Genomic DNA, 14,166 nt, shown 5'->3' on the forward strand with positions numbered 1-14,166 from the left:
GTACTCTGGCTTCATCTACAGTGACCACGGTACATCATTCATGAGTGATGAGCTGTGGCAGACCCTGCTGGCCAGGGGCATTGCCACGAGCAGGACCACCAGCTACAATCCTAGGGAAAATGGGCAAGTGGAAAGGGAAAATGCCACAGTATTGAAGATCGTCCTCCAGGCACTGAGGTTACGGGGTCTCCCTGACTCCCAGACTCACTTCATTCCATCCGTCACTTTTATTTACAGCCACCAACAATGCTCCTCATGAATGGATATTTGTTTTTCCTTGGAAATTTGCATCAGGGACCATGCTGCCAACCTGGCTTACCTCCCCAGGACCAGTCCTGCTCTGGAAGCATGTCAGACAATCTACTTTCTCCAGGCAAACCTCCCCCCACCACCCCAGAATGCCTTCATTGCGTTCCCTGTACAAAGACACGGTCTGGGACCATGCTCCATTGGGGGTCTCCCTGACCAGCATTGACTTTCAACGGACAACTCCTCCCACTTCAACATTAGGGGTCCCGAAACCTGTAGCTAACCACTGCTTACCCCAGGCCACTGTTGTCATCAATGATGTACCAGCATCACACTCCCTTACCACACTGCCACCCACCTCTCAACAAACTGTTAACAGGCTAACATCACAATCTGCTCAAGACACAACGGTAGTGCCCCAACCATTGCTACTTCACTCACTGCAGCAGAGGAGACCCCCTGATAGATTTAACCTGTAAAAAGGAGGGGTGAATGTGGTAAACCACTCTTATGCCATGATTGGCTGCTGCAAGCTGGACATGCCACCTGAGACTGATCATACCCATAACCCTTTGCATGTTCCCCTTTATCCCTTTATCTTTGCTTCGGTCAGTCAATGAGGTTGTAGGTAGTTCCTGTCTTTAGTTAATAAAAGCCTGATAGTTTCACAATATCAGCCTTTTGTGATTATTGATGGTACATCAGTGTGTCAGAGGATGAAGGGTGATCTCATAGAGGTATACAAAATCATGAGATGACTAGATTGGTTGAACACATGGAGCCTTTTGCCCAAAGTAGGGGAATCAGTAATTAGAGGACAAAATTTTAAGGCAAGGGAAAAGAGATTGAATAGGACCTGAGAGGCAATCTTTTTACACAGAGGATGCTGGGTCTATGGAACACACTGCTGAAGGATGTAGTTGAAGGCATTATGGCAATGTTGAAGAAACATTTGTATGGATACTTGGGCAGGATAGGTTAGAAGGAGATGAGCAAAACACAGACAGGTGAAACTATTGTGGGTGGACCGTTTTGGTTGGGATGGCCAAAACGGTCCATGGGCCTGTTTCCACATTGTATGACTCTATCACTCCACAAACAATTACACTACAAACAAGAAGGGATAATATTTTTCAAGGCCCTATATATAAGTTCCTGACATTTTCATGTTCAGTGATTTATGAAAATTTTCTTTCGGAAATTAGAGTGTGAAAGAGCTGGATATCATAGATAGACATATTTGGATTCCCATTTTAATAGTTCCCAATCCCCTCAAGTTGTAACAATGACCAAATCTAACACTCTCTATTCTCATGTCAAATACAAAATTTGGGCTCAGATGGGCAATCGATAGCTTGACCAAAGACCTGGAGATGTTTTAAGATAGATAGATGCATAGATAGATAGATGGATAGATTTATTTATTGGAGGAGATTGAGAGACAATAGGTAGAGGTGAGTCAAAGGATAAAATTATAAATGAGAGATGTAATATCAAGAGTCAATGTGGGGTAGCAAGCAGATGGATGTAAAATTAATGGGATTTCTTATTGGATAGGATACAACACAGGTTTGGTTCAATTGAAATTTATGGAGTGTGGTGAATGGAAGGGGAGCAAAGAAACATTAGAATCCTGTAGATTACAATGGGTAAATGGTGAAAAAGGTCTGACAAAATGAGAGCAAGATAAATGCAGGCTGTCTTCATATTTGAGAAACATGAGGTTAGAAACTCAGACTCTAATTGAGAAGATTAATAAAAGCTGTGCAGACCTTCAGGCAGTACCTGTAGATGAGACATGTTTTGGAGAATGGACAGTATAAGGTTTTAATAAACTTTCAACAGCATCACCTCTTCCTTGTTCTTGAATAATTTTTCAATAATTTGGATCGACCCAAATTTCATTTAATGTTGGCATTTGCTGGCAAATCTTCATACACAGCTATCATATATCAGGAAATAGGTCTGTAATTTTCTGATACATACTGGTTGAAAATTGTGACTTAATGTTTAGCTTTCCTCAGCATATTTGGCTGAAAATTTGTTTTATTATGATTTAATCGAGAAATGAATTATAATGGTTACTCGGTCATAAATCCTTCTCTACACCGAATGACCCTGAAACCCTGAAACCATTTCCAGTCATGATTCAGCTGATTGTTTCTCACTCATTCAACTGCTATAGACATGGCATATAATATGTGTAAGTACCAATGGCATTCTTCTGCCAAATGTCAACCCACCTCTTGAATTGGGTTAATGCTCTGGATAAAATGTCTGTTCGGTCTGTAAGGATGATTCTGTGCTACTGAGTGAATCTGAATCCGCCTCCACTGTATGGTTGGAATTCATCAAAAACCTACAGCTTAATACTACCCTCAGTACTGAAAACCATCCCAAGATGTTTCACAGCAGTATCTCCAGTGAAATCAGTGAGAGCAGTTAGAAAGTGGAAGAGAAAAGAGTCACAAACCTTGCTAAAGGCCACAGTAAGAGTCAAAGGGCTAGGGATGGAAAATGCATTCTGGATCGTCACAGAAGCTGTCATTAATGTCTTTGGTTGGAGTTATTTTAGTGCAGAAGCAGGAGAAATATTTTTGACAGGCAGTTAAATGAAAGATACTCATGGATATTCTGATCAACTTTATGCAAAATGAACTCAGATCGTAGATAGTTTGGTTTATCCTGAAGATGGGAAAGATTAGCGGTGAGTTCTCTTCTTGCATCTATTAGAAATGACAGCAATCTAATATGCCATGAAGATACAGAAGGAGGAATAGGATCACTTAATCCCGCAAGTCTGCTCTGCAATTCAATAATGTTGAGGCTGATCTACAACCTCAAATCCACTTTAATGCTCGATCCTCATGTTCTTTGATTCATTTAGTGCCCAAGAACTATTGATCTCTGTCTTGAAAACATTCAATGACTGAGCACCTACAACCCCCTGGGATCAAGAATTCAAATGATTAACAACCTTCTGAGTAAAACATTTCTTCTAATCTCAGCCCTAAATTGCTTATCCTGAGTCTATCCCTTCTAGTTATGGATAGTCAAACAAAAGAAAATAGCTTCTCAGCAGCTTTTCTGTCAATCTACCTCAGAATATTATAAGTTTCAAAGAGATCACCTTTCATTCTTCATAATTCTGGTGAACGTAGACTAATCTTACTCAACCTCTCCTCAGGAATAACTCCTCCATCCCAACAATAAACAGATATCAATCTAGTCCAGTGATACTCCACCTTTTTCTTTCCACTCACCTACCACTTCAAGTAATCCCTATGCCTTCGGTGCTCTGTGATTAGTAAGGGATTGCTTAAAGTGGTATGTGGGTGGGAAGAGAATGTTGAGAACCACTGCTCCAGACCCAATTGTTACTGAAATGTTTTGCTTGAGAAAAATTGTCACTGGCCCATTTCCTTTGGAGTTCTGAAACCGTGCACATAACGAGTCAATTAGGTACGATTAAAACAGTGGTTTTCAAACTTTTTTCTTTCCACCCACATACCACTTTAAGTAATACTTTACTAATCACAGAGCACCTAAGGTATAGGGATTACTTAAAGTGGTATGTGAGTGGAACAAAAAAAGTAGAGAACCACTGATCTAATCAATCAGCATTGGAATGCCTCCAAGGAATATACATTGTTAGGCATGGAGAACAGTACTCAAAATGAGGTCTCACCAATGCCATGTACAACTGTAACAGGACTTCCTTGCTCTTGTATTTCAAATCTCTTGCAATTAATTCCTACATACCATTTGCTTTTTTTAATTGCTTGCTGAACCTGAATGTTAATTTCCTTTGCTTCATTAACTAGCACACCAAGATTCCAGTGTACAGCAACATTTAGTCATGTTCAACTATTTAAAAATATTCTGCTTTTCTTTTATTCTAAGATGTCATGTTACTCATTATAATTCATTTTCTATGTTCTTTCCCATTTATTTAATCTGCCTACTTTCAGACTGTTTGTGTCCTCTTCACTCACACTTCCATTTAGGTTTGTTTCATCAACCAATTTTGATAGCACACACGTGTGAACTATTGATGTAAATTATGGGAAGTTAAGATGCTGAGATGCAAGAAGTGTACCCTGCCATCTTCAAATTAACATTTTTATTCCTACTCTGCTTTTCTTCCTTTAAAACATTCTCTTATCATGCTCTTATCATGCACAAACCCATGCACCCTTGATTACTGTAACAATTCTTTGTATGTTACCTTATCATCAGATGCTATGAACTCAATTTCCAGGGTGGTTTTCATATGGTCAGTCTGCATGAAGCGAGGATCATTCAGCTTTCATTCTTTAACTATTTTTCATTCTGTGTCCACTCTATTATTCCAATGACATTCAAAATCGCACTCAATTTGTTAAAGAACAAAAATAATCTGTGATGACAAAGCAATAAATTATAGAGGAAAAACAAAAAGTTTATTTCACATGACTTAATATTTACAATTTGGTATATTATACAGTGGATCAGGCCTTCACACAGCATAATGTTCATCATTCTCAGCATGCATTAAAACTATTATGCTCCAGCCATCTTCTCATCAATGAAGAGCCTAAGGGAGATTTTCTATATTGAGGTATTGTGTAACTGAAAGACTTTGATCATCCTTCAGAAAATCAAAGATGATTGTCAAAGCAAGTAGTTTTAAAGGGAATCTAAAGATTATGTATATTTTTTTAACACAGAAAGCAGTTGATCAGTGGAATTTACTACCAAAGGATGAGATAGAATCTGGTGCAATCACAACATTTGAGAGGCATTTGGAGAGACACTTGCATAGGTGAGGCAATGGATATAGAATGGGGTTACTGTTAAGGGACATAAAGGGTGGCATTAATGTGGTGGGATGAAGCGCCCTTTTCTGCAAGTGTGTCTCAGTGACTTTATGTGAGTTATTATTTCATAAAATGTGTGCAGAAGTATATAGAACAATAATATTTCTGCTAATATATTTTCATCAAATCACATATTGGATCTTGGACATCACTTGCAGTTCCAATGTTTATAGTACATACCTATTTGCTCTTGAAAAATGGTGGGTGGCTTCTTTCTCGTACTGTTGAGGTACTTCAGAAACTCCCTAGTTACAATGTTGTTGTGGAGGGATATCCAGAATATAAATTGAATGTCAATGAAAAATCAGTGATATATTTCCAAGACAGGATGGTGTTCAATGTAGAAGAGACACTGCAGATTGTGCTGTTCTCATGCATCTGCAATCCTTGTGCTTCTTGCTGGTAAATAGTGATGAGCTTGCAAGTAACTTGTATGAATAATTGCTATGCACTTTGTGGATGGCAATTGATACAGACATTGTGTGCGAGTGATGGACGGAATGAATGTTCAGTTGCTTTGATAGGGCTCAAAGAATTATAGAAGACCCTTTCCATTCATGACACAGGAGTTTTGACCTATTATAATCAGGAAGGAGGTACCGGGCACATCAAAATCAGAACTGCAGGCTGGGAAATGCTTCTTCCTACAGACTGTGAGATTGATGAACAGTATCCTGTATTCAAGTACATTATTCCAAAATAAATTTTAAAAATTATTTTCGATCACCTGTATATATAGTATGTGATTATTATGTACTGTGTATTATGTGTATGTGTGTGCACCGTGGTCTGCAGAAACACTGTTTTGTCTGATTGCATATTTCCAATCAGATAATAATATACTTGAACCTGATGTTGAACTTGATTTGATTGGTGCTCATCCAGCAGCTACTTTGTCCTATAACATGTTGACATTCTTAGGACTTCTTGATGTTTCACTCATCTAGGCAAGAGAAGTGTTTTTCATCAGACGCCTGGCTTGCCCTTGAAAGGCTCTCGGGTGCCAGAAAGTGAAGCTTCCCAGTTTCTGACCTAGTAATGTACAGTGTTTGGCTGGTCCAGCCAAATCTCTGTTCAGTGTTGACTCTCATGATGTTGATAATGAAAGACTAGGTATGGTACTGTCATTGAATGTCAAAGTTCAAATTCATTGTCACATTATGCCTGCTACTTAGAGAAAGGTTCATTTTGTGAGCAGTCCAGCAAGTTAACTCTAACATGCGGACAACAGTACAAAGTAGAAGAGCAAGAGCCTATTATTGTGTGTAGTGTTACAGTGAAAAATCAATTAATACATCACAAGGGTCGCAGTGGGAAGAAACTGTGTCTGAGCCTGTTGATCAGGATTTCAAACTCTTGAACTTGTCTGATGGACAGAAGATGAACAGGGATGTATCCAGTGTGCAGTGGGCTATTCCATATGTTGGCAGCCTTTCCAAGGCAATGGGAAGTGCAGATGGAATTGACAGAGAGAGGGATCTTTTTGCAATGTTCAGAGTTATGTTCACCATCTTCTGCAGCTCCTTCCAGCCTTAGGTCGAGTTGCTCCCTTATGACGTGTCCAGCTGAAATGCTTTAAATATGCTGAAGGAAGTAGAAATGCCTCTACTTCAAAGGAACTAGGGACAACAGTCTGCTATCTCGGGAGTCATGTCGAATTGGATGGTCAAGTTACCTGAAATGTTCATTCTCAAGAACTTGAAGTCATTTACTGTCTCAATTTCAATATCTTTGATGTGGATAGGGAAGTAGTTATATCCTTTTGTGTTGGAGATGGTCATGGTTTGACACTTCTATGGTGCCAATATTGCTGCCCGTGTCTGAATATTGACCTGGTGTTCCTAAGCAGGCATTGAATGCTTCATCAACTGAGCATCTGCAAATAGAAGTAAACAGAGTGCATCATCAGTAAACATCCATAATTCTAGCTTTATGGTGGAAAGTCATTGACAAAATAACTGGTGATGATTGTTCCTAGAATCCTGCCCTGAGAAATTCTTGCAAGGGTATCCAGAGGCTGCAATATTTGACCTCTAATAATCACAGCCACATTGTGGGAATGATTCCAGTGATATAGTGCTATGCACTTACTGTGATCAAACATTGGGTCTTCGTGTCTAGAGCAATCATTTATTTATTGCTATTCAAAAAAAGACCTTCAAATCTCTGAGTCCAAGCCATCTCCTAGAAAAAGAAAACTAATCTAGCTGGTTACAATAGCCAATTTATTCATCTCTAAGGCATAGCAGGGAACAAGTATGTCTGGGTAGAACCATAGGTTACAAAGAGAATGAGCAAACTTTTCTCAGCTTCAAATATCATTAAAAAGAAGAGAAGGTCAAGTAAAGTGGCGACCGTGGAGACTTAGAGGCTTTGGATTGAGAGGCTTTAGAATGCTGAGGAAGTGGTGCAAGTAACAGCAGCCCCATAGAGAAAGAAAGGCTTCAGTATGAAGGCGCAGGTGAGGTCATGTACGATTTTTTTTCCCCAGTTCCTCGGAGTGAGCAGTGGGAATGGCAGGCAGGGCAGTGGTATGCTTCCCTTGTATGATGTGGGAAATCAGGGAAGTCCCCAACTTCCTGACGACTGAACATGAAATCAGTGGATCCAACTACAGCTCTGTATAGACCATGTTAGGCAACTGGAACAAGGGCTGGATGAAATCCAGATCATCTGGAAGGCAAACAGTGTGGTAGAAAGGAGTTGCAGAGCTGCAGTCACATCTAAGATACAGGAGGATCAGAGGTGGAGATGGTGACCAAATTTAAGTTCTTGGGAGTCACTACTTCAGAGTATCTTTCTTGGACCCAACACACTAATGGCATCATGAAGAAAACATATCAGAGCCTCTACTTCCCTTGGAAATGTCGACAGATATGTGGTTGAAAGTGCTGACCAGCTGCATCATGTTCTGGTATGGGGACACCAATATCCCTGAGTGTAAAGCCCTGCAGAAAGATATGGACACAGTCCAGGACATCACAGGAAAAACCCATCACACCACTGAGAACATCTACAGGGAACACTGCCATCGGAGAGCAGCAGCCATCATCAGCAGCCAACACCACCCAGCACACGCTCTGTTCTCGCTGCTACAATCAGAAAAGACGTATAGGTGGCACAAGACTCACACCAGCAGGTTCAGCTGCTACCCCTCCACCATCAGACTTTTCAACATCAAACTCAATCAGGGACTCATTTAAGGACTCTTACTTTTGCACTTCATTGATTTATTTCCTCTGTAATGTGCAGCCAATTTGTTTACATTTCTTTATTTGTTTACATGTGTATGTTGTGTACAATTATTTTTCACTACCAATAAGTGGTAATTCTACTTAACCCACAGGAAAAAAGAACTTCAGAGTTGTATGTGATGTCATATATGCTCTATGACAATAAATCTCAAATCTAAATTTGAAATCTGTGACAGGTTGCTGGGTGGCAGTTAGAGGGAGAGGGAGTTGGCTGTCAGTGCAGTGTAACACTGGGGGCTTTCCCCTCAACAAGAAGTAGACTCTTTTGGATTAGACATTGTCTGATGCATAAATTCTGATTCCAGGGAAACTGAGATGTGGAGTTTCAATTAGGAGGTACCCAATCCCAGTTAAGTTCCAAACACGTCCAAATTGTGCCAAGTCTCTAACCCAGATATCTTTCTATGATGAAGCTTTTTACTGCAGGTCTGAGCATTGTTTGCAAGATGATAATTCCAATCCTCTGGTCCACATGTAGTTTTAAAGAGCATTTATCTTTTCTTCAAGGATGTCCTTAATTCTTTTCAACTTTTGGATTTCCCAAGGATGCTGTGAAACATGCAAATTCATTATGGGTTTTTTTTTATTCTAATTCCTTTCAACTATTGGATTTCCCAAGGATGCCGTGAAACATGCAAATTCATTTTGGTTTTTTTTTAAATTCTCAATTCATTTCCTGCATCTGGATTGGTTGATCCCTCTTTGTTCTCCCTCATTACGTCTGGACACCATTGAGAAGTTGGGGGTTAGATTCCAGATTTTTACACATTTTAGCATGTATGCCAACACTTTGGGAATTAAAATTCAGCCCTTATTTCAGAAGGTAATTTCTAAATTAAATTAATGCACTCAGCAAAACATTACAGGCAGCTTTACTTTGGTAAACTGTTTGCAGCTGATGACTTAGCTTTACTTTTTCATAATTGCTACTCGCTGGATAGGGGTGCTTTCGGACCATTAGTGGATAATGTTCATTTAACCAAGCCCGAATAATTATCATTCTGCATTTAAGTAGTTTGAAATGAGCCTGTTTCAACCAAATTGTTCCTTCCTTTCTAATTTATAAAACCACACATTAGAAAAAAAAGTGGGGAATTAGGTCAGATGGAATGCATAGACCATGCCTGATGCAAATTGCTGCTTTTCAGAATCAGAATCAGGATTTAGTGTCATGAACAAGTCTGAAATTTGGTGTTTGCAGCAGCGTCACAGAGCGAATGTTCATAGTATAACCATCTTACAACAATAGTGCAGGGAAAGTGAGGCAGCGTCTGTGGATCATTGATTATTCAGGAATCTGATGGCAGCGGGGAAGAAGCTGTCTTGGTGCTGCTGAGTTTTGAGAACTGAGCTGAATTTGCTGAAGTAATCCAACAGCTTCTTTAGGAAGGCAATGAAATTAATTTTCACAATGCAAATGATATAGATGTTGAAAATAGAAAATCAAAAAATCGTAATATTCTCAATTGACTTAGGGGAATCTGTGGAGAGAAATACAGTTAATATTTTAGGCCGATGACCATTCATGAAAACAATTAAAGTTTATTCTTGTGAGCTGTACAAATGGCATGTTTTATGCCAATCAAGAACTCTCATCTATCAAATTATTATCCAGGAATTATTAACCAATCTTACAGAGTTTTTCAAGGAAGTTACAAGGAACGTTGACAAAGGAAAGGCTGTGGATATTGTTTACATGGACTTTAGTAAGGCCTTTGACAAGGTCATGCATGGGAGATAAGTCAGTAAGGTGTTCATGATGAAGTAGTGGGTTTGAAAATGGCTGGAAGGGAGAACCCAGAGAGTAGTGGTGGATGATTATTTTACAGATTGGAGGTCTATGACTAGTGTTGTGCTTCAGGGATTGATACTGGGATCATTGCTTTTTGAAATCTATATCAATGATTTTGATGATAATGTAATAAATTGGATTAGTAAATATGCAGATGACACTAAGATTGGAGGCGCGTTGTGGACAGCGAGGAAGGCTTTCAAAGCTTAATAGATAACAAAGAGAAGGCAGAGTATCTAAATGGATATTTTGCATCAATCTTCATCGTGGAAGATATTAGCACTAGAGCTGATATACAAAGGTCTCCGGGAATAGAATTAAGTACAGTCAGGATTACAAGAGAGATAGTCCTTAGTAAGCTAAATGGTCTAAAAGTAGATAAGTCTCCGGGACTGGATGAGGTGCACCCTCGGGTTCTGAAGGAGGGGGACTAGGAGATTGTAGAGGCACCGGAATTGATTTTCCAGAAATCAATAGACTCAGGCATGGTTCCCGAGGATTGGAATGTTGCAAATGTGGTTCTGCTGTTTAAGAAAGGAAGAGGCAGAAAAAAGGAAATTATAGGCCTATTAGTCTGACGGTAGTTGGAAAGATCCTCAAGGATGAGGTTATGAAATACTTTGAGGTGCATGGCATGATAGGTCCGAACCAACATGGTTTCATGAAGGAAAAATCCTACCTGACCAAAATAATGGAAATTTTTGAGGAAATCTCAAGTAGGGTGGACAAGGGAAAAGTGGTGGATGTATTTGGATTTTCAAAAGGCCTTCGATAAGGTGCCGCATAAGAGGCTGCTAATAAGATGAGAGCACATGGAATTACCAGAAAAATAATATATTGGGTAGAGCATTGGCTGATAGGTAGGAAGCAAAAGGTGGAAATTAAGGGATCCTATTCTATTCTGGTTGGTTGCCTGTAATTAGTGGTGTTTCGTAAGGGTTGGTGTTGGGGCCACTTCTTTGTACAATATATATTGGTGATTTAGATTGTGGATTAAATGGTTTTGTGGCAAAGTTTACAGATGACACCAAGATAGGTGATAGAGTACAAAGTGTAGAAGAAATCGAAAGCTTGTAGAGAGACAGGGACAGCTTCAGAGAATGGACAAAGCTTAGGAGAATGAAGAAATGACACTTAGGAGAGGTGGAATATAATGTTAAGAAATGTACGGTTGTGCATTTTGAAAGAGGAAATAAACGGTCAGATTATTATTTGGATGAGGAGAAAATTCAAACCTCAAAAGTACAAAGGGACTTGGGGGTCCTTGTGCAGGATAACCTGAAAGTTGACCACCAGGTTTGATTGGCTGTGTAAAAATAAATAAATAAATACAAATAAAAATAATGGTGAATGCTATGTTGGCATTGGTTTCAAAGGGGATTGTGTTTTGGGCCCCATATCTTAGAAAGGATATACCAAGTTTGGAGAGGGTACAGAGAGGTTCACCAGAATGATTTCAGGAATGAGAAGGCTAACATATGAGGATGACTTAGTGGATCTTGGATTCTATTCATTAGAATATAGAAGAATGGGAAGGAATCTTATAGAAACATTTTGAATAATGAATGGATTGGACAGAGTAGATGTAAATAAGATGCTTCCCCTGTTAGGTGATTCCAGGACAAGAGGGCATAGTCTTAGAATTAAAAAAGTACCAATTTACAACAGAGATGAGAAGAAATTTCTTTACCCAGAGGGTAGTAGATTTGTGGAATTCATTGCAACATGTAGCTATGAAGGCAGGATCATTGGGGGAATTTAAAGGGGAAATTGATAGGTTAGTCAGGGTATCATGGGATATGGGGACAAGGCCAGAAATTGGAACTAGAATTGGAACTAAATGCGAGAACAGTTTAGCTCAGGGAGGTTTCACAGAGCAGACTTGAAGGCTCTGTTCCCTTTTCTTGTGATCTTGTGAGATTGATCTGGACCAGCTGGTGAAAAATGGCAGATGGAATTTAATGCAGACAAATGTGAGGTGTTGCATTTTGAAAGAACAAACAAAGAAAGGACATACACGTTAATGGTAGGGCACTGAGGAGTATAGTAGAACAGAGATTTGTGAATACAGATACATAATTCCTTGAAAATGGTGTCACATATGGATCGGGTTGTAAAAAAAGCTTTTGGCATAATGGTCATAAATCAAATTATTGAGTAAAGGAGTTGGGATCATATATTAAAGTTGTAGAAGACATTGTTGAGGTCAATTTTGGAATATTGTGTGCAGTTTTGGTCACCTGACTACAGGAAGGATATCAATAAGATAGTGAGCGTGCAGAGAAGGCTTACTAGGATGTTGCTGGATCTTCAGGAGTTGAGTTACAAGGAATGATGAAACAGGTTCAAACTTTATTCCTTGGAGCAAAGAAAAATGAGGGGAGATTTGTTAGAGGTTTGCAAGATTATGAGAGGTATGGACAGCATGGATGTGAGTAGACTTTTTCCACTGAGGGTGGGTGAGATTCAAGCAAGTGGACATGGGTTAAGGGGAACAAGAGGGGGAACTTCTTCACTCAAAGTGGTGAAGTGGTAAATGCAGCTCGATTTTAACATTTAATGGAAATTTGGACTGGTATATGGATGGGAAAGGTATGGAAGGCTATGGGACTAAGCAAGAAAAGGAGATTTGACACAGACTAGAGGGCCGAATTGGCCTGTTTCTGTACTGTAATTGTTCTAACTCAGGAATTTTATTATGCTTTGTCATCAATAAATGTAAAACTTTGCTTGAAAATGTCACTTCCTGATTGGCAAATAATGCTAAGTATGACTTAGTTTGATTGTCTAAGCAAGTTCCTATTTCCAATTCAATAAATCCCAATGTTTTTGACAATTCTTTGTTTTGTCAGTAGTTAATCATACCCAATGTCAACTAAAATATCATAGGTAGAGAAACTGGTGAAAAATTATTTTAAAAAAAATTAATTGGATTAGCAGATATGTTCAATATATCTGGCCACTTAAAAGCTAAAAATTATGTCAAAAATTATTGAAGCTTTCTCTCCAATGCATCAAGGTGAATTTTAATCTTCACTTCTTGGATGGTATTTTGGTGAGGCATTTTGCCCACTTTGTCTTGTTAATTCATCAGATTCCAACATGAGCAAAAAAAAAAGCTTTTGGTCTCTATTGCCTCACTGCTTAAGTGAACAAATTGTTCAGTGGTCAACTGTAAAATTAATGAGTTTTAGGAAGAAAATAATGCCGGAGATATTAATGGTACAATGTACCAACAATTCTCCAGAGCTTGATAATTTGCATCTCAGAATACCAATGGAGGTGTGGTGGCCATGAAAAATGTGGATATCATATTCCAGTAATTGATACATTGTAGAATGAATCTTGCAGATTGGATGGTTGCTAGTGTAACCCAGCTCTTTTAAACAGAGACCGAAATCTAGGACTGACAAATGGTTACTAGTGTCAATGTTAAAAGCTTTGATAAACCATGAGACTATAGGAAACTTTGAAAATTTCATGGAGATTCAACAAATATCATGGATTTCCGAAAGAGAAACTGTAGAATAGAAAGAATGTGTGGATGATGTGTAGTCGGAGTACAGAAAACTTTTAATAGCCTCATTAAATATGTTTATTCCTCCACACGTTTTAATCTTGATAAATCATCATTTAAACACCTGATATTGAGATGATGAATTGGGAGAGGTTGAAAGTTGATTGAAAAAGGAAACAGCATGGAAATAAAATGGTTTCTTTTAGGATAGCAGGCAGTAACTAGTGGGGTCACTCACTGTCTCCGAAGGGACTTTCTTTTCTTTCTTTATCTCCCTTTACTTTGAAAAATGGCTCTAAATCAAGACAACTTGAGGGCATGGCACGTTAAAAAAAAATTGTCTTGGCATATGTGACAATAAATAAATCTAAATCAATACTTGGGCCTGATCATTGTGTATATCAATAACTCGGAGGAGGTCAAAAAGAAGATTCAAGGCAAGTTAGATGGATTGACCAAGTGGGCAATAATATGGTAACTTCAGTATAGCATGTA

This window comes from Narcine bancroftii, chromosome 3, assembly GCF_036971445.1.
Source record: "Narcine bancroftii isolate sNarBan1 chromosome 3, sNarBan1.hap1, whole genome shotgun sequence".
NCBI classification, from domain to species: Eukaryota; Metazoa; Chordata; class Chondrichthyes; order Torpediniformes; family Narcinidae; genus Narcine; species Narcine bancroftii.